This window comes from Pteropus medius, unplaced genomic scaffold (assembly GCF_902729225.1).
Source record: "Pteropus medius unplaced genomic scaffold, Ma_sr-lr_union100, whole genome shotgun sequence".
NCBI classification, from domain to species: domain Eukaryota; kingdom Metazoa; phylum Chordata; class Mammalia; order Chiroptera; family Pteropodidae; genus Pteropus; species Pteropus medius.
Genome location: NW_024350924.1, coordinates 3374238 through 3379509, shown reverse-complemented (window position 1 = coordinate 3379509; position 5272 = coordinate 3374238). Strand labels below are relative to the sequence as shown.

General features: G+C 47.4%; 1 pseudogene; it reads left to right on the top strand.

The window, feature by feature from the left end:
• Positions 1-4946: 4946 nt before the first annotated feature.
• LOC120585343 (uncharacterized) lies at positions 4947-5065 on the top strand (annotated as a pseudogene).
• Positions 5066-5272: the final 207 nt, after the last annotated feature.

Genomic DNA, 5272 nt, shown 5'->3' with positions numbered 1-5272 from the left:
AAGTGCAGGGTTCTTTCCAGGACCGTCTGTGCTTCACTCCATCCCCTCCCACCACTCGTCGAAGCAGCCTTTGGACCCTCATGCCGCCCTGGGGGTGACCACTGTAGCCCAAGGGGAGAAGTCTGGCCTCTGAGGCTGCCTTGAAGGCTGGGGTGAGGGTGCGTGTGTGGTCTGGGGCCAGCTGGGGACCTGCTGTGTGCACAGGACAAAACAGCCCAATGAGTGCTCATTCCATGAGTCTTTCCCTGCCAGGGCACCGAGGGACCCATAGAATGAAATCTTGTAAGCAATCCCCCTCCCCTTAACGGCCGTTAAGATGATACATTAGGTCATCCGGGGATCTACCTAGAGCATATTTTTAACTTGCGTCAACAGCTATTGCATCTGCCTGCCCAGTGAGCCTTCTCCCTTCTGGTAACTGCACATTTCTTTGCTTTATGGGAATGGTCCTCCCTCCTTGGATTCCAATGGGGCTGTTGATCAAAGGGCTCTGAGGCCTTGCCACAGAGCTGGACACGTGACCCAGACTCAGTCAGGCCAGTGGTCCGAGGGTGGTCATGTGATCCAAACAATCCTTTTGAGGCAATGAGATGCTTACTCAGGGCAAGACAGTGTTGCTCTTTTTTCTGAAGCAAGCTGTGGAATGATGCAAGCCAGGCACTGACGACAGCTAGCTTTGCCATCGCAAGGAGACGCCTGCCTGAGAGGAAGTCAACACGATGAAGCAGAGTGCCCGAGGAGAGACAGTGTGTTGACGCCATTGTTGAAATGCCTGGATCCCACCGTGCCTGAAGCCCAGCTCACCTCTCTTAGGCGTCCTTATTTTCTCAGGCTGACTTGGGTGGGATTTCTTCACTCGCATCTGAAACGCTCCTGACTCAGTCACTAATCTACATCATCTCCTGACGTGATAAGTCCCCGAGGCGACTCCTGCCACATAAAATTATACTTCTTTGGGGGGTAGGGTCCTAAACTGAACTGAAGCGTTATAAGGGTCTCTTCCCATTCAATTAAATTATGTGGAGCCTACCCTGTGCCGGGTGTCTTTTTAAGTCATTTAGTTACCCCCAACACTGTTCTGAAAAGTGTTATTATTATTGTTATTATTATTATCCCTACTTTAAAGATCAGGAAACTGAGGCTCGTAGTGGTCAAGTAACTTCACCAGAGTCATGTAATAACTAAAAGTTGGAGATGCTCTCAAATCTAAGTACCGTGACTCCAAATGCACGAATGGTGACGGTGGCGGTGAGGATGCTGGTGGCAGTGGTGAAGGTGGTCACTGCTCCCATTTTTGAGCACTGACCCTGTACCAGGCACTATGCTAAGCACTTCAGATATATCGATTACTCCTTCCAACAACCTCGAAACTTTACAGCTAAGGAAACTGAGGCTCAGTAACTTGCCGGGCTAGTAAGGGGGAGCTAGGACTGGCCCACACCACAGCACTGACCCTCTCTTTCCAGTATTCCAGATTATGAAGGTCAAGTCTGTGTTCATGCTGCTCAGACTCTTCCTGAATTTATTGACTTGACCCTCATCCCCTCTCAGCTTTTATCTTTCTGTTCTAAGGAGAGACCCACAGTCCTAGAGACGACTCCGATTCCTCTAGGGCTGTCCACCTGCCCCTCCAGTCACGCCTGGCTGGCCAGGCTCATGTAGACACTGCTTACCTGGATCCTCACTCCCAGGCTCAGGAGCCCAAGGCCAAGTGCCAGGTGCATGCAGAGCCCTCCTTGACCTCTGCTCCCAGTGAGGGGCTAACCAGGGGCTGAGCCAGAGTGGTGGAACCTCTACCTAGGGCCACGCAGAGGTTGGCCATGGGTGGACGCCAGGTTGCCATCTCTCTGGCCCTCATCTCCCTGAGAGCCCCGCTTGGAAGCATACTGTAGGCTGCTGTCCCCCGGGGGTGCTGGGCACTGGCTCCACTGCATCTATTTACAGAGCAAGATCAGTGCCCGCCTGGAACACTGGCACACTGCCTACCTTCCAGGAATAGCTCAGTGACCTAGGCCAAAGAGTCACCAAATTTGGCAGAGGGAGAAACCTTTACATAGAACAACAGAATGGTCCAGAATCTCTATCCTTTGCCAGGCCACCTCTTCTAGACTCTAGGCCCCACTCTTCCAGGACGGACACCACCTGGCCCCTGCCAGACCCCCTAGATATCCCTCATGGTGACAGACAATGACGGATCATGCTCTCTGCTGGCTTGCCCTACCTACCTGGGATGCAGGGGAGATGTAGGTACCCATCTAGCAGGCAGGAACTTGATTTTTATTTTTGGTCATCTAGTCATCCAGATGGCTCCCCAGGCTGGGACTGACCTAAAAAGGACAAGTCAGCCTTGGAAGGAAGCATCTAGGACAGTAGGTACAGATGGCTTCATCAGGGCCACATCAACGAGATTCCCCTTCAAGTGGCCACCAGGGTCATTTTGTCCAGTTCCTGGCCTCTACTTCCTCCACCAGCAAGAAGTTAGGAACTCTGTCTCATAAGACATCCTAGGGAGAACACCGTAGAACATGGATCCTCTCAAGCTCAGTCCGAGAGCCAATCGTCCTTTGGCCTCATGGAAGTCTATCTTTGACCAACCTCCAGTCTTCCTCCCTGCCTGCCCTTCGTCCACCTCTATCCAGTGTGCCTTGAGCCCTGAGTCACAGGAGATAGCTTTTTGGAACACACAGAGCAGCAGCTTCAGTATCCAGCCTGGGTTTGAAATCCAGGCCTCCCACTCAGTAGCAGTATGGCCCTAAGCAGATAATTTTCTGAACTTTGATTCCTTCACCTGTCTTTTAAGAATAAACTCCCTCCTTGCCAAGTGGCTATAAAGATTAAAACGTCTGTATGTAAAGCGCCTGGCACAGATGAATTGTTCAATAAAAAGTAGTCCTTGCTATTTTTGCAATTATTTTTTTAATGTTATCCCTCTAAGAACCCAGGCCCTCCCCCCACCAGATCCCCTGCCCACAGCAGCTTTCCTGGATGAACACCTCCTGGAGCCCTCTTACACCCTTCCAAGGCCTCTCTTCCCTAAAGCTTTTGGATGCAATGTCCCAGCCCCAGATACTATGTCCAACGATGCGAGCTTTAGGGTCACTCTCACTCCTCAGAATGCTTGACATGGAAACCTGCTTCCTCCTCTCTGTCTCTCCATCCTCAGACCCCTAGAAAAAGCCCCATTCCCCTGGGAAGCGCCTTCTGCCCCATTTCCAGGCAATCCCCCTCAGAACACGCACGAACACTCGCACCACATGCGAAAGTTCATTCAAGATGTATCATAGCCCTAAAGATAAAACATGAAAGTATAAAGCTTCTAGAAGAAAACTGAGGAGAAAAATCTTTATGATCTTGGGTTCAGCAAAAAGTTATTAGAGATGGCACCAAAACACATAATCTACTTTTTTAATGATACATTGAACTTTATTAAAATTTAAAACTTTCACTCTGTAAAAGAGACTATTAAGAGAATGAAGACAAACCACAGGCTGGAAGAAAATATTTACAAATTACATATTTGACACAGGACTCGTATCCTGATATGATAAAGAACTCTCAAAACTCGACAGTAAGAAAACACGAGCAACCCCCTCCCAAAATGGACAAACGTTTTAAATATTTTACTGAAAAAGGATATACAGATGGAAAATAAGCACACGAAAAGGTGCTCAACATCATTAATCGTTAAAGAAATGCAAATTAAACCACATGTGTGTGGTCTTACCATACGTGTAGATACCACTACACACCTATTGGAATGACTGCAATTAAAAACCTGACCACAGCAAGAACAAAAGCGAACGTGGAGTAAGTACTTGGACTCTCATACATTACTGGCTGTGAATTGCTACAGCCACTTAGTAAAACAGTTTAGTAGTTTCTTACAAAGCCAAGTATATACTTAATATATAAACGAGCAACCCGACTCCTCGATATTTACCAGAGAGAAATAAAAACTTACATTGACACAAAAAAACATTACATGAATGTTTATATAGTAGCTTCATCCATAACCACTGAAACTGGGAACAACTCAAGTGTTCTTCAACCAGTTGCTGGAAAAACAAACTGGTCCATCCAAACAAGAGTATATTCAGAACTCAAATGTAATGAACTGCATACACGTATAATGACATGAATGAATCTCAAATACATTTTGCTAAGTGAAAGAAGCCAGACCCAAAAGGCTATATAATATATGCTTTTATTTGTTTGATTTTTCTGGAAAAAGCATTTTATCAGATTTAGGTTTTTAAGTTTACATACAGTAAAATTCACTCTTCGTGGTATACATTCTCTGGATGTGGGCAAATGCATAGAGCTGTAGATCCACCAACATAATCGAGATTCGGTACAGTTCCATCACCCCAAATAATCCTCTTGCTTTGTCCTTCTGTGGTCAACTCCTCTCCCTGCCCCTCTCCCAACTTTAACTCCTGGAAACCACCGATCTATCCTCCATCCCCAAACCTGTGGCTGGACGGTGTGTAGGACGGGGGGAAGAAAGGGAAGGAGCTCTGCATTTTATGTTTCTGAGCTCACTATGGACAACCTTCAGTTCTCAGGAGTAGGTCAAAGCAGGAATTTCCAGAGGCGCAGAATGAGTGTCCGCAGCTGGCGTGTCTGTGAACTTTTAGAATAGCAGGGCGTACCTACTAGGAACCGAGTGGGATCTCTACAAACAGTGCAGTCCACTTGCAAGATTCCTTTCTATGGGCCAGAAACTTCCTGTGTTCTGATGTCAGAAGGCATTCAGCAGAGCCTCTCACGAAGTCCGGTGGACAACTCAAGGAGTCTCCAGTGGGGCCGGTCATGGAGGCCGCTCTGTCCTCATCAGCATTCTCACTGGCCATTTGGATAAGGAAACGGATGACAAGCTGATCCAACCTGAGATGGCATGAAGCCAGGAGAGATGGCAGAGTCCATCTTAAAAGACTCTCTCTACAGTCTACGGCCATGCCACCCTGAATGAGCCTGATCCCGTCTGATCTCGGAAGCTAAGCAGGGTCAGGCCTGGTTAGTACATGGATGGGAGACCACCTAGAAAGACCAGGTGCTGTAGGTGTAAAAAATAAATAAGGGATTGTAAGCTGACAAGTTCCTTGCAACCTGTGAGGTCAACCAAGAGTTGCCTCACCTAAAAAAATAAGAAATAAATTAAAAAATAAATTCTATAAAAAGACTCTACAGGCTGAAATGAAGGTAAGCAAGGTCAGCTAAATAGAACGGGATATACCTAGCTTGGAAGCATTTCTTCAGGCAAAGACTTTGG